The sequence below is a fragment of the Acomys minous genome, assembly GCF_964271855.1.
Source record: "Acomys minous genome assembly, contig: scaffold_24, whole genome shotgun sequence".
NCBI lineage: Eukaryota > Metazoa > Chordata > Mammalia > Rodentia > Muridae > Acomys > Acomys minous.
In genome coordinates, this window is record NW_028182181.1 from 867,152 (window position 1) to 888,273 (window position 21,122).

Below are 21,122 nucleotides of genomic sequence, written 5' to 3' on the forward strand. Positions count from 1 at the left end.
TGCCTAGCTTTGTTTTTGGGTTTGTTTTTCTTTGCCTTTAATCCCAGCAGTTGGGAGACAGAGGCAAGAGAATCACTTGCACTTGCAAGTCCAGGAAAGGCAAGGCTACATGAGAAACCTTGTCTGGGAACAAACAAACAAGCAAGCAAGCAAGCAAGCAAGCAAACAAAAAACTACAATTTCTTTAACCCAAGAAAAGTTCTAGATCCAAACTAGGTCAGTATACACAGCGAATTTCAAGACAGACAGGATTACATAGAAAGACTCTGTCTCCAAAATAATTTAAACACTGTGTAAGTAGATAAGTAAGTAAGTAAATACATCGATAATAGATAGATACATAGATAGATAGATAGATAGATAGATAGATAGATAGATAGATAGATAGGATTAAAGGTGTGTGCCACCATGCCTGGCTAAATATTTAATTCTTTACTCAACTATTTTAAAAGATTAAACTAGTTCTTTGTTTAGTGTATTCTCCATACAAAACTAATACGTAAATACATAGATGTTAGATACATACATACACACATAGATAGATAGATAGATAGGTAAATAGATAGATAATAGACATAAAGACAGACAAATGGATACCAATTCTCATAGTTCCTTCATTTGATCACAGCAGTGTCAGGCAGCCTGGACTAGGTAGTGCCAGCTACCTTCTAATGTATATTTGTCATCTGTCAGTACTGAATCTTTTTATTAGCAATGCAGCAGTGTCTCTATAACCAGCCCAGAAAATCAATGTGATTCTATACCCACCAGGAGAAGGTGGCGGGCGGAAGGGGGGGGGGAGAGAATTGTTTGAGGAGGCTCTCTTTCCTGATATAGAAAGTATACCCACCCTTTCAATAAAAAAGAGAAGAAGAAAAATATAAAATAAATAACCAACCAACCAACAAACAAACAACAACAACAACAGCAACAAAAAGACCACTACAAGCAGTAAATTGTTTTGGAATATAATTTAAATGGGAAAGAAATGTGTGGATTCACATACAGGCTGAAACATGAACAGGAGACCAACAAGAACAAAAGACAGAGCAGCCAATGCCTGTTCTTATCGTTCAGGGTACTATTTATGTGAAATGGTTTGGTGTCCTTCCTAGTCCCCTCTAGCATGACCTAGAAGTGACTGACTTAAGGTGACATCAGGAAGCAGTCCATTTCTAGAAGAGGAAAGAAATGGGTGCTCGGAGTGAGATAGGTAGGAAGGAAAGAAGGAAGAAGGGGGTCTAAAACCAATCTCAGCACGTCAGAGGCAGTGGTCATAGCTAGAGACTGTGAATGATCAACCAGCTGAGGATTAATTATTAACACCCATGCATGCTCGTTCTTGCGTGTGCAAGCACACACACACACACACACACACACACACACACACACACACACACACACGATGACACAAGAAAAGCCCCAATGAGTGCAGTTACAAAGAGAGAATTGGTTGTTTTGTTATTTATCTTTAAAGATGTGTGTGTATTCGCATGCACGCTAGGGTGTATATAAGTCTTAGAAGAATCACATATGTACACGTTAACAAACCATTTCTAGTTCAGATCCTCCAGGTCCCCATCTACCCATGGAACACGCCAGATTTCCATTGAGCCCTATTTTGCTCTCTTAAAAATGAGACCACAGGAGGCACACCAGTCCTCCCTCTCTGCTGGGGCCTTTCATTTTGTTTTTCTCTCTTTCTGTTTTAGATTGATTTCTGGATTAAGTGTGGAGTGTTCTGCTTGCCTCTTAGGACATTTGGAAGAGCAGCCAGTGTTTTAACCCCTCCTGAGGCATTTTTTAATTTTACTTCGTTTTATTTTATTTCTTTTTGTGGTTTTCAAGACAGGGTTTCTCTGTGTAACAGCTCTGACTGCCCTGGAGCTCATGCCTGCCTCTGCCTCCCATGTTCTGAGACAACAGGCATGCATGTGCCAACACCACCCGGCTCCATTGCATTTTGCGTAATGCTCTCTTTGGTTTAAATGCTGAGGCGCTGTCACACAGAAATGAGTGTAATTTATAAGAACAACACACCAGCATCCAGGCGCTGTGGTGCTCGCTGGATGATACCATCACAAGGGCAATATTGGCCCTGCCACTCCAGTACTGGCACCTGCCATGGAGGAGGTGGGCGGTGCTCTCCCTCTCCACCTGGCGGGTGTGACAGCCAAGTTTTTGTGTTTGGTTTTGTTTCTGTCTCCCACTACCACATTACCCACACCATCCACCCAGAGACAGGGATTCTCTGTGTAGCGTTGGCTATCCAGTCCTGGGCTCCCTTTGTAGACCAGGCTGGCCTTATACTCACAGCGATCTGCCTGCCTCTGCCTCCTGAGTGCTGCAATTAAAGTCATGCACCACAATGCCATGCCTGGCTTAGTTTTTGTTTTTGTTTTCCTTTGCCTTTAATCCCAGCAGTTGGGAGACAGAGGGGAGAGAATCACTTGCACTTGAAAGTCCAGGACAGGGAAGGCTACACGGGAAACCTTGTCTGGAAACAAACAAGCAAGCAAGCAAGAAAAAACTACAATTTCTTTAACCCAAGAAAAGTTCTAGTTCCAAACTAGGTCAGTATACACAGCGATTTTCAAGACAGACAGGAATACATAGAGAGACTCTGTCTCCAAAATAGTTTAAACACTGTGTAAGTAGATAAGTAAGTAAGTAAATACATCGATGATAGATAGATAGATAGATAGATAGATAGATAGATAGATAGATAGGATTAAAAGCATGTGCCACCATGCCTGGCTAAATATTTAATTCTTTACTCAACTATTTAAAAAGGATAAACTATTCCTTTATTCAGTGAATTCTCTGTACTATACTAATACATAAACACATAGATGTTAGACACTTACATACATACACACATAGATAGAAAAATAGATAATTAGATAGATAGATAGATAGATAGATAGATAGATACAAAACACACAGGCAGACAAATCGAGACCAATCTTCATAGTTACCTCATTTGATCACAGCAGAGTCAAGCAGCCTGGTCTAGGTAGAGCCAGTTACCTTCTAAAATTTATTAGTCATCAGTCAGTACTGAATCTATTTATTAGCAATGCAGCAGTGACACTATAACCAGCCCAAAAAATCAATATGATTATATACCCAGCAAGGGGGGGGGAGAGGGAGAGGGAGAGAGAGAGAGAGGGGGGGGGGGGAGAATTGTGTGAGGAGGCTCTCTCTCCTTATCTAGAAACTATACACACCCTTACAATAAAAAAAGAAGCAGAAATAAATAAAATAACCAACCAACAAACAAATATTAACAACCATACAAAAAAGAAAACTACAAGCAGTCATTATTTTTGGAATATAATTTACAGGGGAAAGAAATGTGTGGATTCACATACAGGCTCAAACATGAACAGGAGACCAACAAGAACAAAAGACAGAGCAGCCAATGCCTGTTCTTATCGTTAAGGGTACTATATATGTGAAATGGTTTGGGGTCCTTCCTAGTCCCCTCTAGCAAGACCTAGAAGTGACTGACTTAAGGTGACATCAGGAAGCAGTCCATTTCTTGAAGCGGAAAGAAATGGGTGCTGGGAGTGAGATAGGTAGGAAGGAAAGAAGGAAGAATGGGGTCAAAAACCAATCTCAGCACGTCAGAGGCGGTGGTCATAGCTAGAGACTGTGAATGATCACTCAGCTGTGGATTAATTTTTAACACAATTGGGGGGTGCCGACGCACACACACACACACACACACACACACACACACACACACACACACACACGATGACACAAGAAAAGCTCCAATGAGTGCAGTTACAAAGAGAGAATTGGTTGTTTTGTTATTTATCTTTAAAGATGTGTGTGTATTCACATGCACGCTAGGGTGTATATAAGTCTTAGAAGAATCACATATGTACACGTTAACAAACCATTTCTAGTTTAGATCCTCCAGGTCCCCATCTACCTATGGAACACGCCAGATTTCCATTGAGCCCTATTTTGCTCTCTTAAAAATGAGACCACAGGAGGCACACCAGACCTCCCTCTCTGCTGGGGCCTTTCATTTTGTTTTTCTCTCTTTCTGTTTTAGATTGATTTCTGGATTAAGTGTGGAGTGTTCTGCTTGCCTCTTAGGACATTTGGAAGAGCAGCCAGTGTTTTAACCCCTCCTGAGGCATTTTTTAATTTTACTTCGTTTTATTTTATTTCTTTTTGTGGTTTTCAAGACAGGGTTTCTCTGTGTAACAGCTCTGACTGCCCTGGAGCTCATGCCTGCCTCTGCCTCCCATGTTCTGAGACAACAGGCATGCATGCGCCAACACCACCCGGCTCCATTGCATTTTGCGCAATGCTCTCTTTGGTTTAAATGCTGAGGCGCTGTCACACAGAAAAGAGTGTAATTTATAAGAACAACACAGCATCATCCAGGCGCTGTGGTGCTTGCTGGATGATACCATCACAAGGGCAATATTGGCCCTGCCACTCCAGTACTGGCACCTGCCATGGAGGAGGTGGGCGGTGCTCTCCCTCTCCACCTGGCGGGTGTGACAGCCAAGTTTTTGTGTTTGGTTTTGTTTCTGTCTCCCACTACCACATCCCCCACACCATCCACCCAGAGACAGGGATTCTCCGTGTAGCGTTGGCTATCCAGTCCTGGGCTCACTTTGTATACCATACTGGCCTTAAACTCACAGCGATCGGCCTGCCTCTGCATCCCGATTGCTAGGATTAAAGGCATGCACCACTATGCCATGCCTGGCTTAGTTTTTGTTTTTGTTTTCCTTTGCCTTTAATCCCAGCAGTTGGGAGACAGAGGGGATAGAATCACTTGCACTTGAAAGTCCAGGACAGGGAAGGCTACACGGGAAACCTTGTCTGGAAACAAGCAAGCAAGCAAGCAAGAAAAAACTACAATTTCTTTAACACAAGAAAAGTTCTAGTTCCAAACTAGGTCAGTATACACAGCGATTTTCAAGACAGACAGGAATACATAGAGAGATTCTGTCTCCAAAATAGTTTAAACACTGTGTAAGTAGATAAGTAAGTAAGTATCATCTATCGATGATAGATAGATAGATAGATAGATAGATAGATAGATAGATAAAAAGACAGATAGAATTAAAGGCATGTGCCACCATGCCTGGCTAAATATATAATTCTTTACTCAACTATTTAAAAAGGACAAACATGTCCTTTATTTAGTGTATTCTCCGTAGTATACTAATACATAAATACATAAATGTTAGATACATACATACATACAAACATAGATAGATAGATAGATGGATAGATAGATAGATAGATAGATAATACACACACAGACAGACAAATGGATACCAATCCTCATAGTTCCCTCGTTGGATCACAGCAGAGTCAGGCAGACTGGTCTAGGTAGTGCCAGCTCCCTTCTAATGTTTATTAGTCATCAGTCAGTACTGAATCTATTTATTATCAATGCAGCAGTGACTCTATAACCAGCCCAGAAAATCAGCGTGATTCTATACCTAGCACGAGAGGGGGGAGGGGGGAGAGAGAGAGAGAGAGAGAGAGAGAGAGAGAGAGAGAGAGAGAGAGAGAGAATTGTGTGAGGAGGCTCTTTCTCCTGATATAGAAAGTATACCCACCCTTTCAATAAAAAAGAGAAGAAGAAAAAAAGTAAATAACCAAGCAACCAACAAACAATTAACAACAACAACAACAACAAAAGACCACTACAAGCGGTCATTTGTTTTGGAATATAATTTACAGGGGAAAGAAATGTATAGGTTCACATACAGGCTCTATCATAAACAGGAGAGCAACGAGACTAAAAGACAGAGCAGCCGATGCCTTTTCTTATCGTTCAGGGTACTATTTATGTGAAATGGTTTGGGGTCCATCCTAGTCCCCTCTAGCATGACCTAGAAGTGACTTATTTAAGGTTTTCAGGAAGCAGTCCTCTTGAAGAGGAAAGAAATGGCTGCTGAGAGTGAGATAGGTAGGAAGGAAAGAAGGAAGAACGGGGTCAAAAACCAATCTCAGCACGTCAGAGGCAGTGGTCATAGCTAGAGACTGTGACTGATCACTCAGCACATACACACACACAGACACACACACACTCACATACACACACACACGCGCGCGCGCGCGATGAAACAAGAAAATCTACAATGAGTGCATTTACAAAGACAGAATCGGTTGTTTTGTTATTTATCTTTAAAGATGTGTGTGTGTTCGTATGCATGCTGGGCTGTATATAAGTCTTAGAAGAATCACATATATACACTTTAACAAACCATTTCTAGTTTAGATCCTCCAGGTCCCCATCTACCCATGGAACACGCCAGATTTCCATTGAGCCCTATTTTGCTCTTTTAAAAATGAGACCACAGGAGCCACACCAGACCTCCCTCTCAGCTGGGGCCTTTCATTTTGTTTTTCTCTCTTTCTGTTTCTGATTAATTTCTGGATTAAGAGTGGAGTGTTCTGCTTGCCTCTCAGGACTTTTGGAAGAGCAGCCAGTGCTTTTAACCCCTCCTGAGGCATTTTTTACTTTTATTTCGTTTCTTTTTATTTCTTTTTGTGGCTTTTCGAGACAGGGTTTCTTTGTGCAACAGCTATGACTGTCCTGGAACTCACGGGGACCAGCGGCCTCTGCCTCCCAAGCGCCGGGAGTAAAGGCGGGCGTGATGTCGCATGCCTTTAATCCCAGCACTCAGGAGGCAGCGGCAGACGGATCGCTGTGAGTTCAAGGCCAGCCTGGTCTACAAAGTGAGTCCAGGAAGGCCAAGGCTAAAACAGAGAAACCTTGGCTCGAAAAAATATATATATTAGAAGGAGAAGAAGGAAGAGGAGGAGGAGGAGGAAAGGAAGGAAGAAAGGAAAGAGCCAGGCCTGGTGGCAGCAATGCACTGAATATTTAAATTTTTCATGGCATTAGTCATAAGAAAAAAAATAAAATAAAGCAGATATAATTAATTGTCCTGGCATGCACCACCAGGCCCTGCTTCCTTTAATTTCATTTATTTATTTACTTATTTATATTGGTTTTTTGAGACAGGGTTTCTCTGGGTAGCCTTGGGTGTCCTGGAACTCTGTTTTTAGACCAGGCTGGTCTCAAACTCACAGAGATCCACCTACCCCTGCCTCCCAAGTGCTGGGATGAATGGCGTGTGCCACCATGCTGGTCCTTTCAGCTCTTTATCTCCAAGAAAGTTTCTAGGTAGTCCTGGGAGTTCCAACCTTAGGTCATCTACACATCAGTTTCAAAGACAGCCAGAGGGGGGCAGAGAGAGAGAGAGAGAGAGAGAGAGAGAGAGAGAGAGAGAGAGAGAGTCTATCTCCACAAACCTTAGATAAGTAAGATACACAGACAGAAAGACAAATGGAGGCCAAGCATCATAGTTTCCTCATGTAATCACAGCAGAGACAGGTGGACTTCTGTGTTTGGTTTTTCCAAGTACATATTTAAGTCTTTATTCAGCTATCTATCAAGGATAAACTGGTCCTTTATTTAGTGTAGTCTCCGTACCCCTCGTGGAACCATTGAAATCCCTAACTAGATGAGGCCTGCCTCCAGCTCACAGAGTTTCACCTGCCTCTGCCTTCAGAGCTATGGGATTCAAGGCCTATAGGACCACACAGAGCTGGCTTCTTTATGTTCTGGTTTCAGAACTTAACCCCAATGTGCATGTACAGAATTATAGGGAAGCCTCTTCTGATCTACACAGTTCCCTCGTTCCATGAAAAGACAAACCACATAAAGGCTTAACTCGCTCTCTGAAAACAAAAAAAAAAATTAAGAGCTGGATGGAGAGGTGGCTCAGAGGTTAAGAGCACTGACTGCCCCTCCAGAGGTCCTGAGTTGCGTTCCCAGCGAGCACATGGTGGCTCACAGCCATCTATAATTTGATCTAACGTCCTCCTCTGGCGTGCAGGCATACACGCAGGCAGATGGAGCACTGTACACATAATAATGAATAAATATTTTAAATTGAAAATAAACTTTTAAATTAACCATAATGACAGGGGGAAAAAAACTAGTTCAGAATCTTTCAGTAGCCAGGCGGTGGTGGCACACGCTTTTCTTTCATCCCAGCACTCGGGAGGCAGAGACAGGTGGGTTGTTGTGAGTTTGAGGCCAGCCTCGTTTACACAGCGGGTCCAGGACAGCTAAGGTTCCATAAAGAAACGCTGTCTTCTGGAACCAAAACCAAAACCAAACCAAAAGAAACAAAAAAAAAATTAGACCGAGGAGCTACACCAGACCTCTGAGACGGTTCCTTTCATTTTATTTGCCTTTATTTCATTTTATTTTTTTTTCTATTTCTTTTTTTTGGGGGGTGGGGGGCAAGGGATTCGTTTTTCACGTTAGGGTTTCTCTGTGTAGCCTTGACTGTCCTGGACTTACTTGCTTTTGTAGACCAGGCTGTCCTAAAATTTACAGCAATCCGACTGCCTCTTCCTCCCAAGTGCTGGGATTATTGGCGTGCGCCACCACCGCCTGGCCTTATTTTAATTTTTTTCTGTGCATCACTCGGTATGAATGTGTCAGATCTCTTGGTAGTGGCGTTACAGACAGTTGTGAGCTGCCGTGTGGGTGTTGGGAATCCAGCCCAGGTCCTTTGGAAGAGCTGACAGTGCTCCTCACCAACGATCCATCTCTCTAGTCCCATTTGCTTTGTCTTCATGCTCTCTTTCGTTTGAATTCTGAGGCACCGCCACACAGGGGGAAAAAATCTTCCGAAGTGATCTTCTCTGTTCTCTGTGTTTACCATCCCTCTAGATGGCAGAGACTTAAATCCAATTCACACGGGGTGGGGGGCAGGGGGCGGAGCGGAGGGCCGGGGCCATGGCGAGCCGGTGGCGGGGGGTGCGGGGGGGGGGATTGTGAGGAGCCTCTCACCCCTGACCTAGAAAGTACCCTTTAAATTAAAAGTGTAAAAAAAAAACAATACTACAAACTCACGTTTGTTTTGGAATATAATTTATGGTAGAAAGAAATGTGTGGGTTCCCATAGAAGCCCAAACATGCACAAGAGACTGGATAGATCAAAAGGCAGAGCAGCCGATGCCTGTTCTTATCGTTCAGGGTACTATTTATGTGAAATGGTTGGAGTCCTTCCTAGTCCCCTCTACCATGACCTAGAAGTGTGACTGTCTTAAGCTGAAATCAGGAAGCAGTCCATTTCTGGAAGAGGAAAGAAAGGGGTGCTATGAGTTCAAGGGCCAGCCTGGTCTACAAAGTGAGTCCAGGATGGCAAAGGCTACACAGAGAAACCCTGTCTCGAAAAACAACAACAGAAAAACAAACAAACATAAAAAAATCTTAAAAGAATCCCACACACATCTGCCGGGTAAGGTATGGTGGTGCACGCCTTTAATCCCAGCACTCGGGAGGCAGAGGCACGTGGATCGCTGTAAAAATTCAGGGCTAGCCAGACTGGTCTACAAAGCGAGTCCAGGACATCCAAGGCTAACACAGAGAGACCCTGTCTCGAAAAGCCAAAAAAGAAAAAAGGAAAAAAAACAAAAAAAAAAGAATCTGACATCTAAACTTTAACCAACCATTACCTAGTTTACATCCTACAGGTGCCCATCTATCTACCCATGGAACAGGCCACACATTTCCACTGAGTTCTGCATTAAGTATGCAATGTTCTGCCTGCATCTCCACCTGCGGGCCAGGAGAGGGCGCCAGGTCTCCTTATAAATGGTTGTGAGCCACCACGTGGCTGCTGGGAACTGAAGGCTATACCTTCCCAAGAGCAGCCAGTGCTCTTCAACCCTGACGCATTTTTATTTTTGTTATTTTTATTTTTTATGTTTGTGGTTTTTCGAGACAGGGGTTCTCTGTGCAACAGCTCTGGCTGTCCTGGAACTCACGGAGATCCACCGGCCTCTGCCTCCCAAGCGCCCGGAGTAAAGGCGTGCGCCGCCATTTTATGTCTCTTAATGCTCTCTTTGGTTTAAATGCTGAGGTGCTGTCACACAGAAAGGAGTATAACTTATAAGAAAAATGCACCATCATCCAGACGCTGTGGCGCTCGCTTTTAGATAAAAATTATGACATGGATGGGGAAAAACAGGACAAATAAAGCAACAACCCAAAAATGCACATAACATTTACTGAATCATTAATAAAGAATAAGCAATGAAACATGGGCTTACAAACAGGCAAAAAGATAAAGAAAGAGACATATGGTTAGAGAGACCCTAAGGCAGAGTAGCCATGAATTGAGAACCTGATCATTTTATTTTCGCTAATTACAACAGAAAACACAAATAGAATTGACTGGTCTGGAACTTTTCCTGTGTCTCAGGCAGACTTATTTAGTTAGTTTTGGCTTCTTTGAGAGCTAGTTTTTTTGTGTAGCCCACACACACACACACACACACACACACACACACACACACACACACGGGAGGGGGGGCAGGGAGGGGGGAAGCATGAAGGGGGAAGGAGAGAGAGAGAGAGAGAGAGAGAGAGAGAGAGAGAGAGAGAGAGAGAAACCCTGTGTAAAATAACATGTCTGTCTGGAGTTCAGGGTGTAAAGAAGGTGAGCTATCCATAGGGCCTTATGAATGTCCATTGGGAGTCAGAGGGAGACAGATAGACTGTGAATTCAGGTGGCTAGTCTGCCCTAAATAGTGAATTCAGAGACAATAAAGGCTACATAAAGAGATTGACCCTATCTGTGAAAATCCAAACAAACAGCAAACAAATGAGAGTTTTCCTGTGAAACATGAAAATGCCCGACTTTCACATCAGCCAGCCATGAAGGCTGCTCGACCTCCACCTCCAAGGAGAAGTAGGGTGTAACTGGAAGATAATTAAGAGATAAGCAGTCAAGCAGCAGCCTCACCCACCCTTTTTGACACAAGGTCAAAGGGTAACCTTCAACTTTTGCTTTTTTTCCTTTGAAAGGAATAGGCATTGTTCTGGCCTGTAAATCTGTATGTTTGTGTGTGTGTCTTCCCCCCCCCAAAACAGGGTTTCTCTGTGTAGCCTTGGCTGTCCTGTCTTGGACTCAGTCTGTAGACCGGGCCCACCTCAAACTTATAAAGATCTGCCTGGCTCTGCTTCCTGAATGCTGGGATTAAAGGCCTGCACCACCACACCCAGCTTTGTTTCTGTTTTTGTCTCCCCCCCCCAGTGTTCACATACACTTCCATCCATATGAGTCTGGTGTCTGAGAGTGGTCAGTGAGTGGCCACTCTTGAACACATAACCAAAACAAAACAAAACCAAATTACCAAACGGGAAAGGCAAAAGCAGGCCAATCTCTGTTTCCAGGCCAGACTGGCCTACAGTGAAAGTTCAAAGACAGCCATGCCCATCATAAACAAGCCTGTCTGGTTTGGTTGGTTGGTTGGGTTTTTTTGTTTTTGTTTTTGTTTTTGTTTTTGTTTTTGTTTTTGAGGCAGGTTTTCTCTGTGTAGCCTTGGCTGTCTTGGACTGACTTTGTAAACCAGGCTGGGCTCTAACTAACAGAGATCTACCTGCATCTGCTTCCAGAGTGCTGGGATTGAAAACCCGTGTGTTTTTAATTCCCTGTTACTTTATTGTCCATTCAATTTGATTTTATAAAGTAGCTCTCTCTCTCTCTCTCTCTCTCTCTCTCTCTCTCTGTCTGTCTGTGTGTGTGTGTGTGTGTGTGTGTGTGTAAATGACCATGTGGGGTCTGATACCCTCATCCTTTATGATTGCTCATACAAACTATGATTGAACCTTAGACTCTGATAAGTAGCTAACCCAAACCCTAACTGGGCCAACCCCTCAGGCCATACAAAGTGAAAGTAGAATAAACAGAGAGCTGTGAAAACAGGGGAAACCTTCCTTCTCTAACAGGGAGGCCCAAGTGAAAGAGATCGAAAGTGACCTGCCTGACAAATCAGTTAGTGGCAAATCAGTTAGGGAGGGAGGCTCCTTTTGAAAACACTTCACCGCTTGGGGTCCCTCCTTTGTTGTGTCTGCTGTTGCTGCTAATGCTGTTCCCACCCAGCCCCAACTTCTGGTCTCAGACTAAATACAGAGTTAGTGCAAATTAAAGCACCAGTCCAATGGTGCTAGAGATGATCTTCTCTTTCCAGCTGCTGGGTGCTGACATGACAGGCATGCATGGATTAAGTGCATGCAGTACTAAGAGGATGGAGCCCACGGCTTTGGAAGCACCCTAGGCCGTGGCTTCCCCTCCCCCCACCCCCAACTTAGGTAAAGGCGGTGGAACAACCATCCATGAGGCTTGCCCCCACAGGGCAGTTCCAGAGAAATCAGACAGCCTCACGCAGACATACTTGCATGCAAAATCAAAACAAAAAGGACAGAAAAACAAACCAAAAAAACCAACAACAACAAACCGATGCACATAAAAACAATAAGAAGAAAATAAGGAGAAATGAAATATGGATTTACAGAGAAAGAAAAAGGAAAAAAAAAAGCAAAAGTAAAAATACAAAAACCATATGGTTAGGGATCAGGGAGACCTTGCCTAAGACAGACAGAGCAGCAATGAATTAATCATTTTAATTTTCATGTCATTAGTTGTAATTAACCCCAGCACTCAGGAGGCAGAGGCAAAAGAGACTAGCAGATATTTGTCTACAACAGAGAAGCCCTGTCTCAAACAAAAGGAAACAAAAAACACTAAACAACAACAACAATAGACACACAGATAAAGAAATCATTTAAAAGGGAAGACATGAAATATGGATTTGCAGAGAGAGAGAGAGAGAGAGAGAGAGAGAGAGAGAGAGAGAAGTAAAAGTAAAAAAATAAAACAGCAACAACAACAACAACAAAACAAAAACAAAAACCTTAGGGTCAGGGAGACCCTAAGGCAGAGCAGCAAGGAACTGATCACTTTATTTTTCATTACATTAGTTGTAACTAAAACCTGAAATAAGACTACCACACCTCTAATCCCAGCACTTGGGAGGCAAAGCCAAGAGGATCGCTGTGAGTTGGAGGCCAGCCTGGTCTCGAAAGCAAGCCAAGGCTACATGAGAAACCCTGTCAGGAAACAAACAAGCAAACAAAAAACTACAATTTCTTTAACCCCAAGAAAAGGTCTAGCTCCAACCTAGGTCAGTATGCACAATGATTTCCAAGACGGGCAGGAATACATAGAGAGACACTATCTCCAAAATAACTTAGTAGATAAGTAAGCAAGCAAGCAAGCAAATACATAGGTGATATATAGATAGATGATTACAGACACACAGACAGACAAATGGAGACCAATTCTCATAGTTCCCTCATTTGATCACGGCAGAGTCAGGCAGCCTGTTCTACGTAGTGTTGGCTAGAATGTTTATTAACAATTAGTATCACTTCTATGTATTAGTAATGCAGCAGTGACTCTTTAACCAGTCCACAAAATCAGTGTGATTCTATACCCAGCACTAGAGAGAGAGAGAGAGAGAGAGAGAGAGAGAGAGAGAGAGACAGAGAGAGAGAGACAGAGACAGAGACAGAGACAGAGAGAGAGAGAGATCTTGACTTGAAGAAATTACTGAAAGCCAAGCGGTGGTGGCCCATGCCTTTCTTTAATTCCAGCACTCAGGAAGCAGACGCAGGTGGACTGCTGTGAATTCAAGGCCAGGCAGGTCTACAAAGTGATTCCAGGACAGCCAAGGCTACACAGAGAAACCCTGTCTCCAAAAGCCAAAACCAAAAAAGAAAAGAAAAAAGAAAAAAGAAACAACCGAAGAGACATTAAATAAAAAAATAAAAGTAAAAAAATAAATAAATAAAATTACAAACATTATTCATGTGTGATAAAACAGGGGCCACACAAGCCCAGAAGAAAGAAAGAAGGAAAAAACAAAAACAAAAAAAGGAAGGAAGGAAGGTGAAAAAAAGAATTAAATATCTCAGACTGTGTGCACAAAAATACATAGGGTTCGGGGGGGGGCAGTGTTTGGTGGGTGGGGAGGGGGGAGAAAGCAGCTCATTAGACAGGCCCTCATTGTCCTGCCTCTGTGTTCCATGAACACTCAAATCTCTTACAACTCAGTGAATCGCAAAAAGAAAAAGAAAAAAGAAAGAGGAAAGGAAAGGAAAAATATTCCCGACTATACATTGATGCAACCAGTCACTATCTTCTGATTAGTCTGATTCTTCAAGATTCTTCTGTGGTGCACTGATGTGAGATCACTCACCTGTATGCTTATGTGTACCCTGGTCTGACTTAGAAGTCAGAGATCTGCCTTCACAGTGCATGGATTAAAGCAATGAACTACCAGGGCCAATTTGATTTCTTTTTTTTTTTTTCTTTTTTTCTTTTTCTTTTTTAAAAATTTTTATTTATTTATTTATTTATTTTTTGGTTTTGTGAGACAGGCTTTCTCTGTGTAGCCTTGGCTGTCCTGGACTCGCTTTGTAGACCAGGCTGGCCTTGAACTCACATCGATCCGCCTGCCTCTGCCTCCTGAGTGCTGGGATTAAAGGCATGCGCCACCACGCCCGGCTCCAATTTGATTTCTTGAATTTAGTAATTTTCGTTTTGTATTCCTTCTCGTTTTTTTATACTGTTTATCTATCACATATTTCTTTTTCTGTGTGTCTTCATTTTATTTTCAAAATCCCCCCCACCCCCCCCCCCCGTCTCTCTGAGAGGGATGGGTGTGTGTGTGTGTGTGTGTGTGTGTGTGTTCGTTTCTCTCTCTTCCCCATCCCCCACCGTGTGGAATGTGCAAGTCAAAGTTCAAACAAAGTTTGGCTCTTGACATCGCCATAATGAAGCCCCCATGTGGACGGCAACCGTCATGGCGTCTGACCTCACCAATATGGAAGCAGCAGCCTTCTCTGTCTTTTTGCTTTGTTTTGTTTCTTAAAAGAGGTTTTTTTCTGTGTAGCTTTGGCTGTCCTGGACTCACTTTGTAGACCAGGCTGGCCTGGAGCTCACAGCGATCCGCCTGCCTCTGCCTCCCGAGTGCTGGGATTAAAGGCGTGTGCAACTGATGCTCAGCCAAACAAATATCTTTTTAAAAAATATACAAATTAAATACATATAAGCATGAACATAATTCACGCGTGATAAAACAGAGGCCACACAAGCTAAATATTTAATTCATTACTCAGCTATTTATAAAGGATAAACTAGTCCTCTATTTAGTGTAGCCTCCGTACTACACTAATACATAAATACAAAGATAATAGATAGATAGACAGACAGATAGATAGATAGATAGATAGATAGATAGATAGGGGAGGCACAGACAGACAAATGGAGACCAATGTTTATTAGTCATCAGTACTGATTCTATTTATTAGTAATGCAGCAGTGACTCTAACCAGTCCACAAAAACAGTATGATTCTACTATACTCAGCACTACAGGCATACAGTGGGGTGGGAGTGCCGGGGGTAGGGAGAGAGGGGGGAGGGAGGGAGAGGGAGAGGGACAGGGAGAGGGAGAGGGAGAGACCTTGACTCAAAGAAATAACTGAAAGCCAGGGGGTGGCGGCGCAGGGCTTTCTTTTATCCCAGGAGAGTCAGGCAGATTGCTGTGAGTTTAAGGCCAGCCTAGTCTACAAACTGAGTCCAGGACAGCCAAGCCTACGCAGAATCCCTGTCTCAAAAAACAGAAACAACAACAACAAAACAAAAAATAAATAAATAAACAACCGTAGAGATGAGTACAAAATAAATGAAAGAATGAATGAATGAATAAAAGTATGAACATAATTCATGCCGGTGTATGTACATGCAGGCAGAGCACTGTATACGTAATAGTCAAGAAATCTTCAAAAAGGAAAAAACAAAACAAAACAAAAAACCCAGTGAATTCTGAGACAATAAAGGCTACATAAAGAGACTGGCACCATCTCTTAAAACGAAACGAAACAAAACAAAAACCATCTGGGCGTGGTGGTGGCACACACCTTTAATCCCAGCACTCACTGCTGAGGCAGGGAGGGGCAGGCAGATCACTGTGAGTTTGAGGCCAGACTGGTCTACAACGTGATTCCAGGACAGCCAAGGCTACTACTCAGAGAAACCCTGTCGGGGGAAGGGGAAGGGGAAGGGGGAGGGGGGACCAAAAACCAAATGAGCGTTTCCCTGTGACACTTGAAAACGGCGGACTTTCCACATCGGCCACGGAGGCCTCTCCACCTCCAAGGAGAAACTAAGGTGTCACTGGAAGGTAATCAAGAGATGAGAAGTTCAGTTACCCACCCTTTCTGGCATAAGGCCAAAGGCTGAGGGAGGAGTGATGATGACCTTCAGATCCTTTTTCACTCAACCCAAGCAGATATTGATAGAATTCGAGCCCGTCTGGGGCGGCCCACGGCTCCCATCCCGGCACTTGGGGGCCAGAGGCTGGTGGGTCGCTCCGAATCGGAGGCGAGCCTGGCATACACAGAGAGGGTTCTGAGAAAGCCACGGCATATTAGGTATGGCCCCTGCGTGCCTGCACCAAAACTGACTCTAAACGTGAAGCCCTTCACTGCACAGAAAAGACAAACCAAAGCAAAATGGCAGACTGGTCTGCAGAGCAAGCTGCGCGACAGCCAGGGCTGTTGCATCGAAACGCTACCCCTGAAAACAAGCAAACACCTACACACAAACACAAAATTGCAGCCCTTGGGAGGTGAGGGCAAGTGAACCTCTGAGTCTGTGTCCAGTTTGGTCTACTGAGTGACTTCCAGGACAGCCACGACTACACAGAGGGAACCTTGACTTTACAGAAAACAGAAAACAAAACAGAAATCCAACACGTAGCCGGGCTTGGTGGCGCCCACCCGTGCCCGCCCGCCATCCATCCCAGTGCTCGGGAGGCAGAGGCGGGCAGGCAGGCTGGCTAAGCGCTGTGACTTCCAGGCAGGCCAGCCTGGTCTACAGAGCGAGTCTGGGGCAGCCAAGGCCACACAGAGAGACCCTGTCTCGAACCCCTCCCACCCAAAAAGCAAAACAATCCCAACATTTGGCAGGCAGAAGACAGTGAATCGCTCGCTCAGTGTGAGTTCGGCCTGCTCTACAGAGTGAGTTCCAAGATGGCCAGGACTACTACACAGAGAAACCCTTGACTGCTGCACAGAAACGAAACAAAACAAAACGAAATTCCAACACTGCAAATCCAGATACAGGGCAATCTCTGTTTCCAGCCCATACTGGTCTACAGAGAAAGTTGCATGACAGTCATGGCTATTACAAGCAAACCCTGCCTGAAAAACAAAATTAACTAACTAGCTAACTAACTAACTAGCTAGCTAGCTAGATAAATGAAGAAATAACAACCTATGTGGAACCAAAACCCAAAGCTTGTTTGCTTTGCTTTCTGTGAGACAGGGTTTCTCTGTGTAGCCTTCATTTATATATATATATATATATATATATATATATATATATATATATATATATATATATATAATTTTTTAATTTTATTATTGTTATTTTTTTTTTGGTTTTTCGAGACAGGGTTTCTCTGTGTAGCCTTGGCCATCCTGGACTCACTTTGTAGACCAGGCTGGCCTCGAACTCACAGCGATCCTCCTGCCTCTGCCTCCCAAGTGCTGGGATTAAAGGCGTGCGCCACCACGCCTGGCTCATTTATTTATCTTATAAGGTAAATATTTAATTCTTTTGAACAAGTATTTAATTCTTTACTCAACTACTTAGAAACGATAAACTATTCTCCATACCCTATGTAACCTTGGAAATCCCTAACTAGATGAGGCCTGCCTCCAGCTCACAGAGTTTCACCTGCCTCTACCTTCAGAGCTATGGGATTAAAGACATACAGGACCACACAGCTGGCTTCTTTAAGTTCTGGTTTCAGAACTTTAACCCAATTTGCATGTGCCAAATGATAGGGTAGCCTCTGCTGATCTGCACAGTCCCCCTTGCTCCATGAACAGACAAACCACATAAATGTTTTAACTCACCGTCTTAAAACAAAACAAACAACAGCAACATAAATAAATAAATAAATAAATAAATAAATAAATAAATAAATAAGAGCTGGAGAGGTGGCTCAGAGGTTAAGAGCACTGACTGCTCCTCCAGAGGTCCTGAGTTGCATTCCCAGCGAGCACACAGTGGCTCACAACCATCTATAATGTGATCTAATGTCTTCCTCTGACAGGCAGGCGTACTAAGCAGGTAGAGAGAGCACTGTATACAAAATAATAAATAAAGACATATTTTTTTAAACTGAAAATAAACTTTTAAAGTAATAATAATGACAGGGGAAAAAAAAAACCTAGTTCAGACTAGTTCAGAATCTTTCAGTAGCCAGGCTTTGGTGGCACTCGCTTTTCTTTAATCCCAGCAATCGGGAGGCAGAGACAGATGTATCTTTGTGAGTTTGAGGCCAGCTTGGTCTACACAGTGAGTCCAGGACAGCCAAGGCTACATAGAGAAACCCTGTCTCCAAAAACCAAAACCAAACAAAATTAGACTAAGGAACAACAGCAGACCTATGAGATGGTTCCTTTTGTTTGAATTCTAAGGCCCAGCCACACAGAAAAGAAATTCTTCAAAAGTGATCTCTGTGTTTATCATCCCTCTAGATGGCAGGGACATAAATCCAATTCACACGTGTGTGTGTGTGTGTGTGTGTGTGTGTGTGTGTGAGAGAGAGAGAGAGAGAGAGAGAGAGAGAGAGAGAGAGAGAGAGAGAGAGAGAATTGTGTGAGGAGGCTCTCTCTCCTGATATAGAAAGTATACCCTTTCAATAAAAAGGAGAAGAAAAAAATAAAATAAATAACCAACCAACCAATAAACAAACAAACAAATAACAACAACAACAACAAAAGCAAAAACCACTACAAGCAGTCATTTGTTTTGGAATATAATTTACAGGGAAAAGAAATGTGTGGGTTCACATACAGGCTCAAACATAAACAGGAGACCAACGAGACCAAAAGACAGAGCAGCCAATGCCTGTTCTTATCGTTCAGGGTACTATTTATGTAAAATGGTTTGGGGTCCTTCCTAGTCCCCTCTAGCATGACCTAGAAACCTAGAAGTGACTGACTTAAGGTGACATCAGGAAGCAGTCCATTTCTGGAAGAGGAAAGAAATGGGTGCTGGGAGTGAGATAGGTAGGAAGGAAAGAAGGAAGAAGGGGGTCTAAAACCAATCTCAGCACGTCAGAGGCGGTGGTCATAGCTAGAGACTGTGAATGATCAACCAGCTGAGGATTAATTATTAACACCCATGCATGCTCGTTCTTGCGTGCGCAAGCACACACACACACACACACACACACACACACACACACACACACACAAACACGATGACACAAGAAAAGCTCCAATGAGTGCAGTTACAAAGAGAGAATTGGTTGTTTTGTTATTTATCTTTAAAGATGTGTGTGTATTCGCATGCACGCTAGGGTGTATATAAGTCTTAGAAGAATCACATATGTACACGTTAACAAACCATTTCTAGTTTAGATCCTCCAGGTCCCCATCTACCCATGGAACACGCCAGATTTCCATTGAGCCCTATTTTGCTCTCTTAAAAATGAGACCACAGGAGGCACACCAGACCTCCCTCTCTGCTGGGGCCTTTCATTTTGTTTTTCTCTCTTTCTGTTTTAGATTGATTTCTGGATTAAGTGTGGAGTGTTCTGCTTGCCTCTTAGGACATTTGGAAGAGCAGCCAGTGTTTTAACCCCTCCTGAGGCATTTTTTAATTTTACTTCGTTTTATTTTATTTCTTTTTGTGGTTTTCAAGACAGGGTTTCTCTGTGTAACAGCTCTGACTGCCCTGGAGCTCATGCCTGCCTCTGCCTCCCATGTTCTGAGACAACAGGCATGCATGCGCCAACACCACCCGGCTCCATTGCATTTTGCGTAATGCTCTCTTTGGTTTAAATGCTGAGGCGCTGTCACACAGAAAAGAGTGTAATTTATGAGAACAACACACCGTCATCCGGGCGCTGTGATGCTCCCTGGATGATACCATGAGAAGGGCAATATTGGCCCCGCCACTCCAGTACTGGCACCCGACATGGAGGAGGTGGGCAGGGCTCTCCCTCTCCACCAGGCAGGTGTGACAGTTAAGTTTTGGTGTTTTGTTTTGCTTTGTTTCTGTCTCCCACTACCACCACCCCCACACCCTCCGCCCAGAGACAGGGTTTCTCTGTGTAGCGTTGGCTATCCAGTCCTCGGCTCACTTTGTAGACCAGGCTGGCCTTAAAGTCACAGCGATATGCCTGCCTCTGCCTCCTGAGTGCTGAGATTAAAGGCCTGCACCAACATGACATGCCTAGCTTTGTTTTGGGGTTTGTTTTTCTTTGCCTTTAAACCCAGCAGTTGGGAGACAGAGGCAAGAGAATCACTTGCACTTGCAAGTCCAGGAAAGGCAAGGCTACATGAGAAACCTTGTCTGGGAACAAACAAACAAGCAAGCAAGCAAGCAAGCAAGCAAACAAAAAACTACAATTTCTTTAACCCAAGAAAAGTTCTAGATCCAAACTAGGTCAGTATACACAGCGAATTTCAAGACAGACAGGATTACATAGAGAGACTCTGTCTCCAAAATAATTTAAACACTGTGTAAGTAGATAAGTAAGTAAGTATCATCTATCGATGATAGATAGATAGATAGATAGATAGATAGATAGATAGATAAAAAGACAGATAGAATTAAAGGCATGTGCCACCATGCCTGGCTAAATATATAATTCTTTACTCAACTATTTAAAAAGGACAAACATGTCCTTTATTTAGTGTATTCTCCGTAGTATACTAATACATAAATACATAAATGTTAGATACATACATACATACAAACATAGATAGATAGATAGATGGATAGATAGATAAATAGATAGATAATACACACACAGACAGACAAATGGATACCAATCCTCATAGTTCCCTCGTTGGATCACAGCAGAGTCAGGCAGACTGGTCTAGGTAGTGCCAGCTCCCTTCTTTTGTTTATTAGTCATCAGTCAGTACTGAATCTATTTATTATCAATGCAGCAGTGACTCTATAACCAGCCCAGAAAATCAGCGTGATTCTATACCTAGCATGAGAGGGGGGAGGGGGAGAGAGAGAGAGAGAGAGAGAGAGAGAGAGAGAGAGAGAGAGAGAGAATTGTGTGAGGAGGCTCTTTCTCCTGATATAGAAAGTATACCCACCCTTTCAATAAAAAAGAGAAGAAGAAAAAAAGTAAATAACCAAGCAACCAACAAACAATT